We start from the raw sequence: 21,645 nt of genomic DNA on the forward strand, positions 1-21,645 counted from the left end.
GAGACACCGTAACCCATCACAACGAGACAGAGACACCGTAACCCATCACACAGAGAGACAGAGACACTGTAACCCATCACAATGAGACAGAGACACCGTAACCCATCACAATGAGACAGAGACACCGTAACCCATCACACAGAGAGACAGAGACACCGTAACCCATCACAATGAGACAGAGACACCGTAACCCATCACAATGAGACAGAGACACCGTAACCCATCACAATGAGACAGAGACACCGTAACCCATCACACAGAGGCACAGAGAGACACCGTAACCCATCACACAGAAATAGAGACACCATAACCCATCACACACAGACAGACACCGTAACCCATCACACAGACAGAGACACCGTAACCCATCACACACAGACAGACAGAGACACCATAACCCATCACACACAGACAGAGACACCGTAACCATCACACAGAGGGACAGAGACACCATAACCCATCACACAGAGGGACAGAGACACCATAACCCATCACACACAGACAGAGACACCGTAACCATCACACACAGACAGACAGAGACACCGAAACCCATCACACAGAGGGACAGAGACACCATAACCCATCACACAGAGGGACAGAGACACCATAACCCATCACACACAGACAGAGACACCGTAACCATCACACAGAGGGACAGAGACACCATAACCCATCACACAGAGGGACAGAGACACCATAACCCATCACACACAGACAGAGACACCGTAACCCATCACACAGACAGAGACACCGTAACCCATCACACAGAGAGACAGAGACACCATAACCCATCACACAGAGACAGAGACACCGTAACCCATCACACACAGACAGACAGAGACACCGTAACCCATCACACAGAGACAGAGACACCGTAACCCATCACACAGACAGAGACACCGTAACCCATCACACAGACAGAGACACCGTAACCATCACACAGAGGGACAGAGACACCATAACCCATCACACACAGACAGAGACACCATAACCCATCACACAGAGAGACAGAGACACCGTAACCCATCACACAGAGAGACAGAGACACCGTAACCATCACACACACAGACAGAGACACCGTAACCATCACACAGAGAGACTGAGACACCGTAACCCATCACACAAACAGAGACACCGTAACCCATCACATACACAGACAGAGACACCGTAACCATCACACAGAGAGACAGAGATACCGTAACCCATCACACAGAAATAGAGACACCATTTCTGCTCACACAGAGACAGCATAACCTGCCGAATCACAGAATTGTTACAGTGCAGAAGGAGGCCATTTAGCCCATCATGTCAGCACCAGCCTATCCGAATGAGCAATTCACTTTATGCCACTGCCCTACCTTCTCCCCATAAACCTGAACATTCTTCCCTTTCATATAACAATCTAATTCCCTTTTGAATGCTTCAATTAAACCTGCCTCCACCAAACTGTCAGGCAGCACATTCCAGACTTTAACCACTCGCTGCGTGAAAAAGTTTTTCCTCATGTCACTTTTGCTTCTTTTACCCATTACTTTAAATCTGTGCCCTTTCATTCTCGATCCTTTCACAAGTGGGAACAGTTTCTCTCTATCTACTCTGTTCAGACCTCTCATTATTTTGAATATCTCTATAAAATTTCCTCTCAGCATCTCTTCTCCAAGGAAAACAGTCCCAACTTCTCCAATCTATCTTCATAATTGAAATTCCTCATCCCTGGAACCATTCTCGTGAATCTTTTCTGCACTCTCTCTAATACATTCACATTCTTCCTAAAGTGCAGCACTCAGAACTGGACACAATACTCCAGCTGAGGTCGAACTAGTGTCTTATACAAGTTCAACATAACTTCCTTGCTCTTGTACTCTATGCCCCTATTAATAAAGCCCAGAATACTGTATACTTTATTAACTTCTCTCTCAACCTGTCCTGCCACCTTCAATAACTTATGCACATATGCACCCAGGTCTCTCTGCTCCTGCACCCCCTTTAGAATTGTACCCTTTATTCTATATTGTCTCTCCATGTTCTTCCTACCAAAATTAATCACTTCACATTTCTCTGCATTGAACTTCATCTGCCACCTGTCTGCCCATTCCACCAACTTGTGTATGTCCTTTTGAGGTTCTGCACTATCTTCCTCACAGTTCACAATGCTTCCAAATTCATCAACCGCAAACTTTGAAATTGTACGCTGTACACCAAGGTCTAGGTCATTAATATATATCAGGAAAAGCAAGGGTCCCAACACTGACCCGAGGAACGCCACTCCAAACCTTCCTCCAGTCCGAAAAACATCCATTAACAACTAATCTTTGTTTCCTGTCACTCAGCCAATTCCGTATCCATGTTGCTACTGTCCCTTTTATTCCATGAGCAACAAGTTTGCTCACAAGTCTTTGTGTGGCACTGTATCAAACTCCTTTTGAAAGTCCATGTGAACCACATCAACACCATTGCCTTCATCAACCCTCTCTGTTACCTCCTCAAAAAATTCCAGAAAGTTAGTTAAAAATGATTTTCCCTTAAGAAATCCATGCTGGCTTTCCTTAATTAACCCACATTTGTCCATGTGACAATTAATTTTGTCCCGAATTAATCTTTCTAGAAGTTTCCCCACCACCAAAGTTAAACTGACTGGCCTGTAGTTGCTGGGCTTATCTTTACACGCTTTTTTGAACAAGGGTGTAATGTTTGCAATTCTCCAGTCCTCTGGCACCCCCCTCCACCCCGAGTCTAAGAAGACAGAAAAATTATGGTCAGTGCCTCCGCAATTTCCACCCTCACTTCCCTCAGTATTCTTGGATGCATCTCATCCGGTCCTGGTTCGTTATCCACTTTAAGTACAGACAGCCTATCCAACACCTCCTCCTTATCAATTTTAAATCCTTCTAGTGTCTGAATTACCTCCTTTTCCACCATTGCCTGGGTTGCATCTTCTTCCTTAGTAACAACCAATGTAAAGTATTAATTTATTACCTCAGCAAAGCCCTCTGTCTCCATGTACAACTCCTCTTGTTGGTCCCTAATTGGCCCTATTGTTCCTTAATTTAGCTTTCTCTTAGTTAATTATTCTTACTCTGGATTGTTCTTTGTCCTTTTCCATAGTATCTATCTGGCAGTATTCTGTGCATCTTGGTATTCCTCTCTGACATTTCCTCCTGGTTCCCACACCCCGGCAAGTTAGTTTAAACCCCTCCGTCACACAGAGACAGAGACTCCATAACCCCTCACACAGAGACAGAGTCAACGTAACCCGTTGGACAGAGACACTGTAACAAATCACATGGACACAGAGACACTGTAACCTGTCAGGTGCTCACACACATCATGGGACACTGTCTCGTCAGGTCCTCACAGATCTAAAAGACTAAACACTTTACATTTATATGAGCATTAGCCCACTTTCCATCATGACCAGTTTGAATCTAAGCTGAGTCCTACTCATCATCCAATGCCCAGAATCGGACGCCCCTCACTGATCATGCAATGCCCCGCCCCCATCGTCCAACACCCCTCACCCATCCACCGCCCCACCCATCCCCTCCAGTACAACTGCCACAAACAGTTACATTGTGTACATAATTTGCTCAGTAACTGCACAGCAGAATATTGAAGTGTGTTACAGGAAATGTCGTTAGAATCTTATCTTGTGCTGTCTAACTCTGCTACTTCTCTAGTCAGTCAGCATTGGCTCATCGCTTCCCCTAATCTCTCCTTCTTTGGCTATGTACATTTTGTGAAGCACCTTGAGTCATTTCACTTCACAAAAGCTGCTTCAAAAACTCAAGTTGTTTTTCTTCTTGTTAACCCAATCAATTCTCAGTGCCTCAACAAGACGTTATTCTTCCTCGAAAGGGAAGTTAGTTAAGAGGAAGTAAATATTGGTCAGGACACTGGGAAGAACTCCCCTGTTCTTCTTCCAATATTATCATGGGATCTTTACTTCCTGACAGGACAAACGGAGCCACGATTTAACATCTCATCCAAAAGACACCACCTCTAACAGGGCAGCACTCCCTCAGTGCTGACCCTCCGACATTACGGCATTCCCTCAGTGCTGACCCTCCGACATTACGGCATTCCCTCAGTGCTGACCCTCCGACATTACGGCATTCCCTCAGTGCTGACCCTCCGACATTACGGCACTCCCTCAGTCCTAACCCTCCGACATTTTTTAAATTCTTTCATGGGATGTGGGCATCACTGGCAAATCCAAGCATTTGTTGCCCATCCCTAATTGCCTTTGAAATGGTGGTGGTGAGCTGCCTTCTTGAATCATTGCAGTCCATCTGGTGTGGGTGCACTCACAGTGCTGTTAGGGAGGAAGTTCCAGGATTTTGACCCAGCGACAGTGAAGGAACGGCGATAGTTCCAAATCAGATGGTGTGTGGCTTGGAGGGGAACTTTCCGGTGGTGGTGTTCCCATGTGTCTACTGCCCTTTTCCTTCTAGGTGGTAGAGGTCACGGGTTTGGAAGGTGTTGTCTAAGGAGCCTTGGTGAGTTGCTACAGTGCATCTTGTAGATGGTACACACTGCTGCCACTGTGCGTCGGTGGTGGAGGGAGTGAATGTTTAAGGTGGGCGATGAGGTGCTGATCAAGCGGGCTGCTTTGTCCTGGATGGTATTGAGCTTCTTGAGTGTTGTTGGAGCTGCACCCATCCAGGCAAGTGGAGGGTATTCCATCACACTCCTGACTTGTGCCTTGTAGATGGTGGACAGGCTTTGGGGAGTCAGGAGGTGAGTTACTCGCTGCAGAATTCCCAGCCTCTGACCTGCTCTTGTAGCCACAGTATTCATATTGCTACTCCAGTTCAGTTTCTGGTCAATGGTAACCCCATGATATTGATACTGGGGGATTCAGCTTTGGCAATGCTGTTGAACATCAAGGGAAAATGGTTTGGTTCTCTCTTGTTGGAGATGGTCATTGCCTGGCACTTGTGTAGCGCAAACGTTATTTGCCACTTACCAGTCCAAGCCTGGATGTTGTCCAGATCTTGCTTTATGCGGGCATGGACTGCTTCACTATCTGAAGAGTTGTGAATGTTACTGAACATCGTACAATCATCAGCGAGCATCCCCACTTCTGACCTGATGATGGAGGGAAGGTCATTGATGAAGCAGCTGAAGATGGTTGGGCCTAGAACACTACCCTGAGGAACTCCTGCAGAGATGTCTTGGGGCTGAGATGATTGACCTCAAACAACTTCAACCATCTTCCTTTGTGCTAGGTATGACTCCAACCAGCGGGCAGTTTTCCACAGATTCCCATATATTTAAATTTTGCTCAGGCTCCTTGATGCCATACTCGGTCAAATGCTGCCTTGATGTCAAGGGCAGTCACTCTCACGTCACCTCTTGAGTTCAGCTCTTTTGTCCATGTTTGAACCAAGGCTGTAATGAGGTCAGGAGCTAAGTTGCCCTGGTGGAACCCAAACTGAGCATCGATGAGCAGGTTATTACTGATTAAATGCTGCTTAATAGCACTGTCAATGACACCTTCCATCATTTTGCTGATGATCGAAAGTAGACTGATGGGGCAGTAATTGGCTGGGTTGGGCTTGTGCTGCTTTTTGTGGACAGGACACACCTGGGCAATTTCCACATTGTCAGGTAGATCCAAGTGCTGTAGCTGTACTGGAACAGCTTGGGTAGGAGTGCAGCTAGTTCTGGAGCAGTACTACAGCCGGGATGTTGTCAGAGCCCATAGCCTTTGCAATATCCAGTGCATTCACCCGTTTCATGATGTCACTTGGAGTGAATGGAATTCGCTGAAGTCTGGCATCTGTGATGATGGGGACTTCAAGAGGAGACCGAGATGGATCATCAACTCGGCACTTCGGGCCGAAGATTGTTGCAAATGCTTCAGCCTTATCTTTTGCATTGATGTGCTGGGCTCCCCCATCATTGAGGATGGGGATATTTGTGGAGCCACCTCCTCCTGTTAGGTGTGTAATTGTCCACCACCATTCATGACTGTATGTGGCAGGACTGCAGTTTTGATCTGATCCATTGGTTGTGGGATAGGAACATAGGAGCAGGAGTAGGCCATTCAGCCCATCAAGCCTGCCCCACCATTCAATATGATCATGGCTGATCATCCACTTCAATGCCTTTTTCCCACACTATCCCTATATCCCATTATGTCATTGGTATTTAGAAATCTGTCAATCTCTGCTTTAAACATACTCAATGACTGAGCTTCCACAGCCCTCTGGGGTAGAGAATTCCAAAGATTCACAACCCTCTGAGTAAAGAAATTTCTCCTCATCTCTGTCCTAAGTGGCTTCCCCCTTATTTTGAAATTCTGTCCCCTGGTTCTCGACTCCCCAACCAGGGGAAACATCTTAGCTGCATCTACCCTGTCTATTCCTGAAAGTATTTTGTGGGATCGCTTAGCCCTGTCCATTGCACGCTGCTTCAGCTGTTTGGCATGCAAATAGTCCTGTGTTCTAGCTTCACCATGTTGACACCGCATTTTGAGATATGCCTGGTGCTGCTCCTGGCATGCCCTCCTGCACTCTTCATTGAGTCAGGGTTGGTCTCTTGCCTTGATGGTAATGGTGAAGTAAGGGATATGCTGGGCCATGAGGTTACAGATTGTGGTTGAATACAATTTTGCAGCTGCTGATGGCCCAGAGCGCCTCATAGATGCCCAGTTTTCAGCTGCCAAATCTGTTCTGAATCTATCCTATTTAGCACGATGGGAGTGCCACACAACATGATGGATATCCTCAGTGAGAAGATGGGACTTTGTTTTCACAGGACTGCGCGGTGGTTATCCTACCAATACTGTCATGGACAGATGCATCTGCGGCAGGCAGATTGGTGATGACAAGATCTTGTAGGTTACAGTGTCTCTGTCTGTGTGACAGGTTATGGGTCTCTCTGCAACAGGTAAATTGGTGAGGGTGAGGTAAAGCAGGTTTTCCCCTCTTTATTGATTCTCTCGCCACCTGCCGCAGGCCCAGTCTGGCAGATATGTGCTTCAGGACTTGGCCAGCTTGGTCAGTAGTGGTGCTACTGAACCACTCTTGGTGATGGACATTGAAGTCCCCCACCCAGAGTACATTCTGTGTCCTTACTGCTTCCTCCAAGTGGTGTTCAACATGGAGAAATACTGATTCATCAGCAGGGGGGGTGCAGTAGGTGCTCAGCAGGACGTTTCCTTGTCACTGAGGAAGAATGCCATGCAGGGTGCATGAATAGCAGCAATGCCTGCTCCCAAGGAGTTGACACAAGTCTGTGTTGTGTCTTGGACAAATTTCTCCCCCCAAGTCTCCATTTCATAAATGGAATAAATTGGCACTGGAGAAGGTGCAAAAAAGATTTATTACAATGATAATAGATACTGAGAGGCTATGACTATCAGGAATGTTTGGACAGACTGGGGCTGTTTTCGCTAGAAAAGAGAAGGCTGAGGTGACCTGATAGAGGTCTTTAAAATTATGAAGCGCTTTGATAGGGTAGACACACAGAAGATGTTTTCCCTTGAGGGTGAGACCCGGGGTCATAAATATAAGATAGTCACTGATAAATCCAATAGGGAATTCAAGAGAAACCTATTTACCCAGAGTGGTGAGAAAGAATAGTTGAAGCAAATGGAATAGATGCAGTTAAGGGGAAGCTACATAAATATATGACGGAGAAAGGAACAGAATAATATGTTGTTAGGATTAGATGTAGTGGGGTGGGAGGAGGCTCATGTGAAGTCTAAACACCAGCAGGGACCAGTTGAGTGAAATGGCATGTTTCTGTTGTGTAAACACTTTTAATACTTTATCATTTTAATACTGAAGTGCAGATGTGCCTGTATAAAATTACTTTGCTGTTTACCAACAATTGTGATATGTTTATTTTAAATGGGATATCATGTCCACTAAACAGTCACTATGAACATTCAAGCACGAATCTCCAAAAAAGTCTCATTTTAAGCCACAATTACTTCAACAAGAAGTTTAAACTCTCTCAATGTAAGATGCTGCTCATCACAACATTTATTTTAAACAAGATTATGGAATTCCAATTTTAATACAAAATGGAATGCAATCCCTAAAGTATCTGCTTGTATAAAGTAATGGTCTCACTCACAACAGCAGGCGTAGCCCTTCAGAAGGTTCTGTACTAACAGTTCTTCTAACAATTAGCACCTCACCCTGTGGTACTCTGCGATGTACAGTCGTTCTGTCAGGCACATTGTACAGTTAACTGCAGTAGCAAAGGCGCACTCCCTCTGCAGTACGCAATGCGCAGTCGCTCTGCAATGCGCTTTGGGCAGTCGCTCTGCAATACGCAAAGCGCAGTCACTCATAAGTGCGCTCTCAGACAACAATGTGTAGTTTTGTCACAAGTTTTTTTCAAATGATTTCACAACTTTTTACAGTTGCTTTTCTGTCCCTCATTCCAACTCACAACTTTCCTATCAAAAATCAATCTGCTCCATTGACGCCATGAACTGTGAGGTACTGGAGTAGATGTGGGTCACCTTGGATAACTCATAATCTCAATAACCTGACATAGAGACATTGCAGAGTGACTACATTCACTGCTGCTGAATTCAGGGCTTGCTGTCCCAATTTTACTCTCTCTTTCTGTACCACTTTCTCATGACAGTCTTTGCCCTGTTGCCTGTAAAAGTGGGGCCAGCTGTTGAAAAGCACACCACCTGCAAGAGACAGCCAGGATTCACCCTGGCCTAACAGGTTTTAGATTCACGATTGGAATATTTATATTGGCATAGAAGATAATCTCGGGAAATCTGTTGCTTGACATCAATATATGGTATGGAGGAATGATGATGCAGTGGCTATGCTACAAGTAATCCAGACCATGAGTGTTCAGATTCAGACTGTAGCAATTTGAGAATTATCCCACACCGACATGGTTGCTAGTGAACTGTCCTCTGAAGTAGCCCAGCAAATCACTCAGTTATATCAAACTGCTCAGTGGGTTCAAGGAGTAAGTCCAGCATTGCCTCCTCAGGGCAAATAGAAATGAACAATAAATGCTGGCCTTGCCAGCAACAGTCTCATCCCAAGAAATAGCCTCCACCATTTTCCCTGCAACTCAATATAGGAGAGTTAACACAGAGCATTTGGTGCAACCTGAAGCGTGACCTGAGGGCAAGGGGCAGAGGCCAGAGGTGAAAGACACACTCAGGGCCAATGTCAGTGCCAGTAAGAACTTGTTCACACAACGATTGACACTTGGAATCTCAAAGAGCATTCAAGTGGGCGGGGTGTATGGGGGGGAAACAGAAAGAATGTTGGTGAGTTTGTACTTAATCTGGGTTGAACGGCCTTTTTTAATTCATTCTTGGGATGCGAGCATTGCTGACAATGGCAGCATTTATTACCCAACCCAATTGCCCTTGAGAAGGCAGTAGCTCACCACCACTTGCTCAAGGTAATTCCGAATGGATAATAAATGCTGGTGTTGCCAGCAACGCTCACATCCCAAGAATGAATAAATAAACATCTTCATTGATTTTGTGATTAACACAACACATTCACTTGACTAGCATGGGAGAGTGTGTGTCTAAATACATAACGTCTAAAATGCAAGATATATTTTGTATCTCTGGAGTACAGTTCACCATCCTCAGCCATCTCTCACTGGACAATCTTCACATAAACCAAGACAATGATCTCGGGAAACCATTCAACTGTGCACTAACAAGGCTAAGCCTGATGCTACTTCAGTCCCACACTCCTGATCTTAGGCCACCCAGTGTGGAGTGAAGCAGACCTCCTCATGGGACTGTGCTGGCCCTATCCAGAGTGGTCATTCACAGATCCAAGCAGCAGGAGGTCAAAGTCGGGGGGGGGCGGGGAAGAGTCATTGAGCTTCACACTCTTCCACGGCTACATCTGCAGCCAGATTTCCCTGGTGTTGGAGCATGTGGTATCCGTCAGCACGCTTGAGGCTTTCCACATCCGATGAGCAGCAGGGGGCTGGAGTGCTTCATCAACACTAGGGACAACACTTTAATTTGATACAGTTTATTGGTCATGCATTACCTCTTAATGAAGATGTCAATTGTCATCAATAAAGAAATTAACATAGAAGGGTTAGCCTGATCCTATCCTCACACTGACACAATTTGCATTTATATAGCGAAAATGGCCCAAGGCACTTCACAGGAGCATAAATCAATAAAATTTCACATTGAGGCACATAAGGAGATATTAGGACGACCAAGAGCTTGGCCAAAAAGATAGGTTTTAAGGATGGTTTTTAAAGGAGAGACACGGAGAGGTTTAGGGAGGGAACCTAAATCTTAGTGCCTCAGCAGTTGAAGGCACAGCTGCCAATGATGGAGTGATTAAAATCAGGGGTGCTCAAGAGGCCAGAATTGGAGAAGTGCAGAAATCTCAGAGGGTTATGGGACTGGAGATTACAGAGATAGGGAGAGATGAGGCCATGAAGGGATTTCAATGGATGAGAACGTTAAGTCTGAGACATTGGTGGGCTGAGAATCAAAGTAGGTTAGGGAACACTGCAACAAAGTCACTACATATAATCAGGAGTGGGAACAGCAGTGAATTTTACAGTTCCTAATTCAGGAATGCTGAGGCAAACAATAAAATATCACGATGAGATTAGCGACCTCAGCACACACTAGGAATCCAACTGTGAGGCATGTGAAGACACTGGGTAATGCTGCCACTGACTAAATAACTTTGCAGCTCATGTTATAAATGCTAAACACCACTGAATAGGGCTGCATCTTGCAAACCTGAGAAATGCATGATATGACTTAAGTCACACAGCATGAACCTTTGGCCCTTAAAGTACACCTTTCCACAGTATTCCCTTCAGCCCACCTAGCCCTCCTATCCACGCTATTTCCTTGATGAATTGCTCATTACTCTGACTCCTATTGTTACGGTGTGTCTAGTTCCTTCTCCAAAACCATCCCTGTAATCAGTCCCTCACTGAGCACTCTCTTAATAAAAGTTCTTGTTGAATTTCTTTCCTTGTCCTGAATTTGTAAATGTCATCCCGGTATTTAAATTCTGCACATGGCACAGGATCCAATTTGTCCAAACTATTCCTAATTAGGACGGCACAGTGGCGCAGTGGTTAGCACCGCAGCCTCACAGCTCCAGCGACCCGGGTTCAATTCTGGGTACTGCCTGTGTGGAGTTTGCAAGTTCTCCCTGTGTCTGCGTGGGTTTCCTCCGGGTGCTCCGGTTTCCTCCCACAGCCAAAGACTTGCAGGTTGATAGGTTAATTGGTTATTATAAATTGCCCCAAGTATAGGTAGGTGGTAGGGAAAATATAGGGACAGGTGGGGATGTGGTAGGAATATGGGATTAGTATAAATGGGTGGTTGATGGTCGGCACAGACTCGGTGGGCCGAAGGGCCTGTTTCGGTGCTGTATCTCTAATCTAATCTAACTCCTTCTATCATCTCCCCCTCAGTCTTCACTTTGTCAAGAGAGAAAAGGCAAACAAATGTGGAAATCATTTAAACAAAGATTTACAATTCCATAATCTCAGAACGTTCCGAGTGTTTTACAGTCAGGTATTTTCAACATAATCACAGTTGTGCATAGCATGATCCCACAAACAGCAATGACAGAGGAAAGAGCAGGCCCCGCCCCAGGATCAGAGCCTCACTCCGGGCCGGGATCAGGGCCTCACTCCGGGCCGGGATCAGGGCCTCACTCCGGGCAGGCTCGGTCTGGCCCGACAGGCGCAGTTGGCGGGAGGGGGACAGTCGGCAGCAGTTCCGGGAGGGATTAAAGCGCAATCTGTGCTGGTTCCTCTGACTCCAGATGTGAAAGCAGAGCCGGAGTGGGAGCGAGCTAGTGACTGGGAGTGGGCGAGGGAAGGGATCGGGAGTGAGCTGGGAACACTGAGAGTGCGGGCGGCTAGGGGATACACTGTAACAAGCGGCCAGTAACAAGGTATCCGCTCACAGTAACACTGTATCCGCGGTGACAATGGAGCAGCTCCGAGGAACAGGAGTGAGGCCGAGCTCCGGTCCCCGCACTCACCCAGCTCCCGCAGCCGCTCTCCCTCACTCCCCGTCCCGCCGACTCCCGGACACCGGTGAACCGAACTACCTGACGTCAGGACACATTCCTGACCGCCGCGTCACTACTCAACATTCCCAGATCAGTCCTGGCTCCGGAAGCGGGAAGAGAGAGAGCAGACAGTGCAGGGAAAGCGGGAAGAGAGAGAGAGAGAGAGAGAGCAGACAGTGCAGAGAAAGCCAGAGAGAGAGAGCAGACAGTGCAGAGAAAGCCAGAGAGAGAGAGCAGACAGTGCAGGGAAAGCCAGAGAGAGAGAGCAGACAGTGCAGGGAAAGCCAGAGAGAGAGAGCAGACAGTGCAGGGAAAGCGGGAAGAGAGAGAGAGAGAGAGCAGACAGTGCAGGGAAAGCCAGAGAGAGAGAGCAGACAGTGCAGGGAAAGCCAGAGAGAGAGAGACAGCAGACAGTGCAGGGAAAGCCAGAGAGAGAGAGCAGACAGTGCAGGGAAAGCGGGAAGAGAGAGAGAGAGAGCAGACAGTGCAGGGAAAGCGGGAAGAGAGAGAGAAAGAGAGCAGACAGTGCAGGGAAAGCCAGAGAGAGAGAGCAGACAGTGCAGGGAAAGCCAGAGAGAGAGAGACAGCAGACAGTGCAGGGAAAGCCAGAGAGAGAGAGACAGCAGACAGTGCAGGGAAAGCCAGAGAGAGAGAGAGAGCAGACAGTGCAGGGAAAGCCAGAGAGAGAGAGAGAGCAGACAGTGCAGAGAAAGCCAGAGAGAGAGAGCAGACAGTGCAGGGAAAGCCAGAGAGAGAGAGAGAGCAGACAGTGCAGGGAAAGCCAGAGAGAGAGAGCAGACAGTGCAGGGAAAGCGGGAAGAGAGAGAGCAGACAGTGCAGGGAAAGCGGGAAGAGAGAGAGAGAGAGAGCAGACAGTGCAGGGAAAGCCAGAGAGAGAGAGCAGACAGTGCAGGGAAAGCCGAGAGAGAGAGAGACAGCAGACAGTGCAGGGAAAGCCAGAGAGAGAGAGAGAGCAGACAGTGCAGGGAAAGCCAGAGAGAGAGAGAGAGCAGACAGCGCAGGGAAAGCCAGAGAGAGAGAGAGAGAGCAGACAGTGCAGGGAAAGCCAGAGAGAGAGAGCAGACAGTGCAGGGAAAGCCAGAGAGAGAGAGCAGACAGTGCAGGGAAAGCCAGAGAGAGAGAGCAGACAGTGCAGGGAAAGCCAGAGAGAGAGAGCAGACAGTGCAGGGAAAGCCAGAGAGAGAGAGCAGACAGTGCAGGGAAAGCCAGAGAGAGAGAGCAGACAGTGCAGGGAAAGCCAGAGAGAGAGGGAGAGCAGACAGTGCAGGGAAAGCCAGAGAGAGAGGGAGAGCAGACAGTGCAGGGAAAGCCAGAGAGAGAGAGAGAGAGAGCAAACAGTGCAGGGAAAGCCAGAGAGAGAGAGAGAGCAGACAGTGCAGGGAAAGCCAGAGAGAGAGAGAGAGAGCAGACAGTGCAGGGAAAGCCAGAGAGAGAGAGAGAGAGCAGACAGTGCAGGGAAAGCCAGAGAGAGAGAGAGAGAGCAGACAGTGCAGGGAAAGCCAGAGAGAGAGAGAGAGAGCAGACAGTGCAGGGAAAGCCAGAGAGAGAGAGAGAGCAGACAGTGCAGGGAAAGCCAGAGAGAGAGAGAGAGCAGACAGTGCAGGGAAAGCCAGAGAGAGAGAGAGAGCAGACAGTGCAGGGAAAGCCAGAGAGAGAGAGAGAGCAGACAGTGCAGGGAAAGCCAGAGAGAGAGAGAGAGCAGACAGTGCAGGGAAAGCCAGAGAGAGAGAGAGAGCAGACAGTGCAGGGAAAGCCAGAGAGAGAGAGAGAGCAGACAGTGCAGGGAAAGCCAGAGAGAGAGAGAGAGCAGACAGTGCAGGGAAAGCCAGAGAGAGAGAGAGAGCAGACAGTGCAGGGAAAGCCAGAGAGAGAGAGAGAGCAGACAGTGCAGGAAAGCCAGAGAGAGAGAGAGAGCAGACAGTGCAGGGAAAGCCAGAGAGAGAGCAGACAGTGCAGGGAAAGCCAGAGAGAGAGAGAGAGCAGACAGTGCAGGGAAAGCCAGAGAGAGAGAGAGAGCAGACAGTGCAGGGAAAGCCAGAGAGAGAGAGAGAGCAGACAGTGCAGGGAAAGCCAGAGAGAGAGCAGACAGTGCAGGGAAAGCCAGAGAGAGAGAGAGAGCAGACAGTGCAGGGAAAGCCAGAAAGAGAGAGAGAGCAGACAGTGCAGGGAAAGCCAGAGAGAGAGAGAGAGAGAGCAGACAGTGCAGGGAAAGCCAGAGAGAGAGAGCAGACAGTGCAGGGAAAGCCAGAGAGAGAGAGAGAGCAGACAGTGCAGGGAAAGCCAGAGAGAGAGAGAGAGCAGACAGTGCAGGGAAAGCCAGAGAGAGAGAGAGAGAGCAGACAGTGCAGGGAAAGCCAGAGAGAGAGAGAGAGAGAGAGCAGACAGTGCAGGGAAAGCCAGAGAGAGAGAGAGAGAGAGAGCAGACAGTGCAGGGAAAGCCAGAGAGAGAGAGAGAGAGAGAGCAGACAGTGCAGGGAAAGCCAGAGAGAGAGAGAGAGAGAGCAGACAGTGCAGGGAAAGCCAGAGAGAGAGAGAGAGAGCAGACAGTGCAGGGAAAGCCAGAGAGAGAGAGAGAGAGCAGACAGTGCAGGGAAAGCCAGAGAGAGAGAGCAGACAGTGCAGGGAAAGCCAGAGAGAGAGAGAGAGAGCAGACAGTGCAGGGAAAGCCAGAGAGAGAGAGAGAGCAGACAGTGCAGGGAAAGCCAGAGAGAGAGAGCAGACAGTGCAGGGAAAGCCAGAGAGAGAGAGAGAGAGAGCAGAACAGTGCAGGGAAAGCCAGAGAGAGAGAGAGCAGACAGTGCAGGGAAAGCCAGAAAGAGAGAGAGAGTGCAGGGAAAGCCAGAAAGAGAGAGAGTGCAGGGAAAGCCAGAAAGAGAGAGAGTGCAGGGAAAGCCAGAAAGAGAGAGAGTGCAGGGAAAGCCAGAAAGAGAGAGACTGCAGGGAAAGCCAGAAAGAGAGAGAGTGCAGGGAAAGCCAGAAAGAGAGAGAGTGCAGGGAAAGCCAGAAAGAGAGAGAGTGCAGGGAAAGCCAGAAAGAGAGAGAGTGCAGGGAAAGCCAGAAAGAGAGAGAGAGCAGACAGTGCAGGGAAAGCCAGAAAGAGAGAGAGAGCAGACAGTGCAGGGAAAGCCAGAGAGAGAGAGAGTGAAAGCCAGAGAGAAAGAGAGAGCACAGACATGCAGGAAAGCCAGAGAGAGAGAGAGAGCAGACAGTGCAGGAAAGCATGAAGAGAGAGAGCAAACGTGCAGGGAAAGCCAAGAGAGAGAAGAGAGAGCAGACAGTGCAGGGAATGCCAGAAAGAGAGAGAAGAGCACTAGACGTGTGAGGGAAAGCCAGAGAAGAGAGAGAGGCAGACAGGCAGGAGAGAGAGACTGCAGGGAGCAGAAAGTGTGATAGTGCAGGGAAAGCCAGAGAGAGAGAGAGAGCAACAGTGCAGGGAAAGCCAGAAAGAGAGAGAGTGCAGGGAAAGCCAGAAGAGAGAGAGTGCAGGGAAAGCCAGAAAGAGAGAGAGTGAGGGAAGCCAGAAGAGAGAGAGTGCAGGGAAAGCCAGAAAGAGAGAGAGTGCAGGAAAGCCAGAAGAGAGAGAGTGCAGGGAAAGCCAGAAAGAGAGAGAGTGCAGGGAAAGCCAGAAAGAGAGAGAGTGCAGGGAAAGCCAGAAAGAGAGAGAGTGCAGGGAAAGCCAGAAGAGAGAGAGAGTGCAGGGAAAGCCAGAAAGAGAGAGAGTGCAGGGAAAGCCAGAAAGAGAGAGAGTGCAGGGAAAGCCAGAAAGAGAGAGAGTGCAGGGAAAGCCAGAAAGAGAGAGAGTGCAGGGAAAGCCAGAAAGAGAGAGAGTGCAGGGAAAGCCAGAAAGAGAGAGAGTGCAGGGAAAGCCAGAAAGAGAGAGAGTGCAGGGAAAGCCAGAAAGAGAGAGAGTGCAGGGAAAGCCAGAAGAGAGAGAGTGCAGGGAAAGCCAGAAAGAGAGAGAGTGCAGGGAAAGCCAGAAAGAGAGAGAGTGCAGGGAAAGCCAGAAAGAGAGAGAGTGCAGGGAAAGCCAGAAAGAGAGAGAGTGCAGGGAAAGCCAGAAAGAGAGAGAGTGCAGGGAAAGCCAGAAAGAGAGAGAGTGCAGGGAAAGCCAGAAAGAGAGAGAGTGCAGGGAAAGCCAGAAAGAGAGAGAGTGCAGGGAAAGCCAGAAAGAGAGAGAGTGCAGGGAAAGCCAGAAAGAGAGAGAGTGCAGGGAAAGCCAGAAAGAGAGAGAGTGCAGGGAAAGCCAGAAAGAGAGAGAGTGCAGGGAAAGCCAGAAAGAGAGAGAGTGCAGGGAAAGAGAAAGAGAGAGAGTGCAGGGAAAGCCAGAAAGAGAGAGAGTGCAGGGAAAGCCAGAAGAGAGAGAGAGCAGAAGCAGAGAGTGCAGGGAAAGCCAGAGAGAGAGAGAGTGCAGGGAAAGCCAGAAAGGAGAGAGCCAGGAGAAGCAGAGAGAGAGAGACAGTGCAGGGAAAGCCAGAGAGAGAGAGCAGACAGTGCAGGGAAAGCCAGAGAGAGAGAGAGAGAGCAGACAGTGCAGGGAAAGCAGAGAGAGAGAGAGAGCAGACAGTGCAGGGAAAGCCAGAGAGAGAGAGAGAGAGCAGACAGTGCAGGGAAAGCCAGAGAGAGAGAGAGCAGACAGTGCAGGGAAAGCCAGAGAGAGAGAGAGAGCAGACAGTGCAGGGAAAGCCAGAGAGAGAGAGAGAGCAGACAGTGCAGGGAAAGCCAGAGAGAGAGAGAGAGAGCAGACAGTGCAGGGAAAGCCAGAGAGAGAGAGAGAGCAGACAGTGCAGGGAAAGCCAGAGAGAGAGAGAGAGCAGACAGTGCAGGGGAAAGCCAGAGAGAGAGAGAGAGCAGACAGTGCAGGGAAAGCAGAGAGAGAGAGAGCAGACAGTGCAGGGAAAGCCAGAGAGAGAGAGAGCAGACAGTGCAGGGGAAAGCAGAGAGAGAGAGAGCAGACAGTGCGGGGAAAGCCAGAGAGAGAGAGAGCAGACAGTGCAGGGAAAGCCAGAGAGAGAGAGAGAGCAGACAGTGCGGGGAAGCAGAGAGAGAGGAGAGAGAGCAGACAGTGCGGGGAAAGCCAGAGAGAGAGAGCAGACAGTGCAGGGGAAAGCCAGAGAGAGAGAGAGCAGACAGTGCAGGGAAAGCCAGAGAGAGAGAGCAGACAGTGCGGGGAAAGCCAGAGAGAGAGAGAGCAGACAGTGCAGGGAAAGCAGAGAGAGAGCAGACAGTGCAGGGAAAGCCAGAGAGAGAGAGAGCAGACAGTGCAGGGAAAGCCAGAGAGAGAGGAGAGCAGACAGTGCAGGGGGAAAGCCAGAGAGAGAGAGCAGACAGTGCAGGGAAAGCCAGAGAGAGAGAGCAGACAGTGCAGGGAAAGCCAGAGAGAGAGAGAGACAGTGCAGGGAAAGCCAGAAGAGAGAGCAGAGTGCAGGGAAAGCCAGAAAGAGAGAGACGTGCAGGAAAGCCAGAAAGAGAGAGAGTGCAGGGAAAGCCAGAAAGAGAGAGAGTGCAGGGAAAGCCAGAAAGAGAGAGAGTGCAGGGAAAGCCAGAAAGAGAGAGAGTGCAGGGAAGCCAGAAAGAGAGAGAGTGCAGGGAAAGCCAGAAAGAGAGAGAGTGCAGGGAAAGACAGAAAGAGAGAGAGTGCAGGGAAAGCCAGAAAGAGAGAGAGTGCAGGGAAAGCCAGAAAGAGAGAGAGAGCAGACAGTGCAGGGAAAGCCAGAGAGAGAGAGAGAGAGCAGACAGTGCAGGGAAAGCCAGAGAGAGAGAGCAGACAGTGCAGGGAAAGCCAGAGAGAGAGAGAGCAGACAGTGCGGGGAAAGCCAGAGAGAGAGAGAGCAGACAGTGCGGGGAAAGCCAGAGAAGAGAGAGAGCAGACAGTGCGGGAAAGCCAGAGAGAGAGAGAGCAGACAGTGCGGGGAAGCCAGAGAGAGAGAGAGCAGACAGTGCGGGAGAGAGAGCAGACAGTGCGGGGAGAGAGAGCAGACAGTGCGGGGAGAGAGAGCAGACAGTGCGGGAGAGAGAGCAGACAGTGCGGGGAGAGAGAGCAGACAGTGCGGGGAGAGAGCAGACAGTGCGGAGAGAGAGAGCAGACAGTGCGGGGAGAGAGAGCAGACAGTGCGGAGAGAGAGAGCAGACAGTGCAGAGAGAGAGAGAGTAGAGAGAGAGAGAGAGCAGACAGTGCAGAGAGAGAGAGAGTAGAGAGAGAGAGAGAGCAGACAGTGCAGTGAGAGAGAGAGTAGAGAGAGCAGACAGTGCAGAGAGAGAGAGAGTAGAGAGAGCAGACAGTGCAGAGAGAGAGAGAGTAGAGAGAGCAGACAGTGCAGAGAGAGAGAGAGAGAGCAGACAGTGCAGAGAGAGAGAGAGAGAGCAGACAGTGCAGAGAGAGAGAGAGAGAGAGCAGACAGTGCAGAGAGAGAGAGAGAGAGCAGACAGTGCAGAGAGAGAGAGAGAGAGAGCAGACAGTGCAGAGAGAGAGAGAGAGAGAGCAGACAGTGCAGAGAGAGAGAGAGAGAGCAGACAGTGCAGAGAGAGAGAGAGAGAGCAGACAGTGCAGAGAGAGAGAGAGAGAGCAGACAGTGCAGAGAGAGAGAGAGAGAGCAGACAGTGCAGAGAGAGAGAGAGAGAGCAGACAGTGCAGAGAGAGAGAGAGAGAGCAGACAGTGCACAGAGAGAGAGAGAGAGCAGACAGTGCACAGAGAGAGAGAGAGAGCAGACAGTGCACAGAGAGAGAGAGAGAGAGTGAGCAGACAGTGCAGAGAGAGAGAGAGAGAGCAGACAGTGCAGAGAGAGAGAGAGAGCAGACAGTGCAGAGAGAGAGAGAGAGCAGACAGTGCAGAGAGAGAGAGAGAGAGCAGACAGTGCAGAGAGAGAGAGAGAGAGCAGACAGTGCAGAGAGAGAGAGAGAGAGCAGACAGTGCAGAGAGAGAGAGAGAGAGCAGACAGTGCAGAGAGAGAGAGAGAGAGCAGACAGTGCAGAGAGAGAGAGAGAGAGCAGACAGTGCAGAGAGAGAGAGAGAGAGCAGACAGTGCAGAGAGAGAGAGAGAGAGCAGACAGTGCAGAGAGAGAGAGAGAGAGCAGACAGTGCAGAGAGAGAGAGAGAGAGCAGACAGTGCAGAAGAGAGAGAGAGAGCAGACAGTGCAGAGAGAGAGAGAGAGAGCAGACAGTGCAGAGAGAGAGAGAGAGAGCAGACAGTGCAGAGAGAGAGAGAGAGAGCAGACAGTGCAGAGAGAGAGAGAGAGAGCAGACAGTGCAGAGAGAGAGAGAGAGAGCAGACAGTGCAGAGAGAGAGAGAGAGAGCAGACAGTGCAGAGAGAGGAGAGAGAGAGCAGACAGTGCAGAGAGAGAGAGAGAGAGAGCAGACAGTGCAGAGAGAGAGAGAGAGAGCAGACAGTGCAGAGAGAGAGAGAGAGAGCAGACAGTGCAGAGAGAGAGAGAGAGAGCAGACAGTGCAGAGAGAGAGAGAGAGAGCAGACAGTGCAGAGAGAGAGAGAGAGAGCAGACAGTGCAGAGAGAGAGAGAGCAGACAGTGCAGAGAGAGAGAGAGAGAGCAGACAGTGCAGAGAGAGAGAGAGAGAGCAGACAGTGCAGAGAGAGAGAGAGAGAGCAGACAGTGCAGAGAGAGAGAGAGAGAGCAGACAGTGCAGAGAGAGAGAGAGAGCAGACAGTGCAGAGAGAGAGAGAGAGCAGACAGTGCAGAGAGAGAGAGAGAGCAGACAGTGCAGAGAGAGAGAGAGCAGACAGTGCAGAGAGAGAGAGAGCAGACAGTGCAGAGAGAGAGAGAGAGAGCAGACAGTGCAGAGAGAGAGAGAGAGAGCAGACAGTGCAGAGAGAGAGAGAGAGAGCAGACAGTGCAGAGAGAGAGAGAGAGAGCAGACAGTGCAGAGAGAGAGAGCAGACAGTGCAGAGAGAGAGAGAGCAGACAGTGCAGAGAGAGAGAGAGCAGAGAGTGCAGAGAGAGAGAGAGAGTGCAGAGAGAGAGAGAGAGAGTGAGAGAGAGAGAGAGAGAGAGAGTGCAGAGAGAGAGAGAGAGAGAGCAGACAGTGCAGAGAGAGAGAGAGAGAGCAGACAGTGCAGAGAGAGAGAGAGAGCAGACAGTGCAGAGAGAGAGAGAGAGCAGACAGTGCAGAGAGAGAGAGAGAGAGAGAGAGCAGACAGTGCAGAGAGAGAGAGAGCAGACAGTGCAGAGAGAGAGAGAGCAGACAGTGCAGAGAGAGAGAGAGCAGACAGTGCAGAGAGAGAGAGAGCAGACAGTGCAGAGAGAGAGAGAGCAGACAGTGCAGAGAGAGAGAGAGCAGACAGTGCAGAGAGAGAGAGAGCAGACAGTGCAGAGAGAGAGAGAGCAGACAGTGCAGAGAGAGAGAGAGAGCAGACAGTGCAGAGAGAGAGAGAGAGAGAGCAGACAGTGCAGAGAGAGAGAGAGAGAGAGCAGACAGTGCAGAGAGAGAGAGAGAGAGAGCAGACAGTGCAGAGAGAGAGAGAGAGAGAGCAGACAGTGCAGAGAGAGAGAGAGAGAGAGCAGACAGTGCAGAGAGAGAGAGAGAGAGAGCAGACAGTGCAGAGAGAGAGAGAGAGAGAGCAGACAGTGCAGAGAGAGAGAGAGAGAGAGCAGACAGTGCAGAGAGAGAGAGAGAGAGAGCAGACAGTGCAGAGAGAGAGAGAGAGAGAGCAGACAGTGCAGAGAGAGAGAGAGCAGACAGTGCAGAGAGAGAGAGAGAGAGAGCAGACAGTGCAGAGAGAGAGAGAGAGAGAGCAGACAGTGCAGAGAGAGAGAGAGAGAGAGCAGACAGTGCAGAGAGAGAGAGAGAGAGAGCAGACAGTGCAGAGAGAGAGAGAGAGAGAGCAGACAGTGCAGAGAGAGAGAGAGAGAGAGCAGACAGTGCAGAGAGAGAGAGAGAGAGCAGACAGTGCAGAGAGAGAGAGAGAGAGAGCAGACAGTGCAGAGAGAGAGAGAGAGAGAGCAGACAGTGCAGAGAGAGAGCAGACAGTGCAGAGAGAGAGCAGACAGTGCAGAGAGAGAGCAGACAGTGCAGAGAGAGAGCAGACAGTGCAGAGAGAGAGAGAGAGAGAGCAGACAGTGCAGAGAGAGAGCAGACAGTGCAGAGAGAGAGCAGACAGTGCAGAGAGAGAGAGAGAGAGAGCAGACAGTGCAGAGAGAGAGAGAGAGAGAGCAGACAGTGCAGAGAGAGAGAGAGAGAGAGCAGACAGTGCAGAGAGAGAGAGAGAGCAGACAGTGCAGAGAGAGAGGAGAGAGCAGACAGTGCAGAGAGAGAGAGAGAGAGAGAGCAGACAGTGCAGAGAGAGAGAGAGAGAGAGCAGACAGTGCAGAGAGAGAGAGAGAGAGCAGACAGTGCAGAGAGAGAGAGAGAGAGAGCAGACAGTGCAGAGAGAGAGAGAGAGAGCAGACAGTGCAGAGAGAGAGAGAGAGAGAGCAGACAGTGCAGAGAGAGAGAGAGGAGAGAGCAGACAGTGCAGAGAGAGAGAGAGAGAGAGCAGACAGTGCAGAGAGAGAGAGAGAGAGAGCAGACAGTGCAGAGAGAGAGAGAGAGAGAGCAGACAGTGCAGAGAGAGAGAGAGAGAGAGCAGACAGTGCAGAGAGA

The 21,645-nt window shown here is 49.8% G+C and overlaps 1 protein-coding gene across 7 annotated transcripts in view; it reads right to left on the reverse strand.

The window, feature by feature from the left end:
• lpp (LIM domain containing preferred translocation partner in lipoma) overlaps positions 1-12,248 on the reverse strand; it is a 621,439-nt gene extending 609,191 nt beyond the window's left edge. For 3 of the 7 annotated variants that reach the window (XR_010976005.1, XM_068042845.1, XM_068042844.1), the window contains exon 1: positions 12,003-12,248. The gene's annotated coding sequence lies outside the window, so the exon portion shown is untranslated. The other 4 variants (XM_068042851.1, XM_068042848.1, XM_068042850.1 and 1 more) reach the window with 2 other exon arrangements.
• Positions 12,249-21,645: the final 9,397 nt, after the last annotated feature.

This window comes from Heterodontus francisci, chromosome 11 (assembly GCF_036365525.1).
Source record: "Heterodontus francisci isolate sHetFra1 chromosome 11, sHetFra1.hap1, whole genome shotgun sequence".
Lineage (NCBI taxonomy): Eukaryota > Metazoa > Chordata > Chondrichthyes > Heterodontiformes > Heterodontidae > Heterodontus > Heterodontus francisci.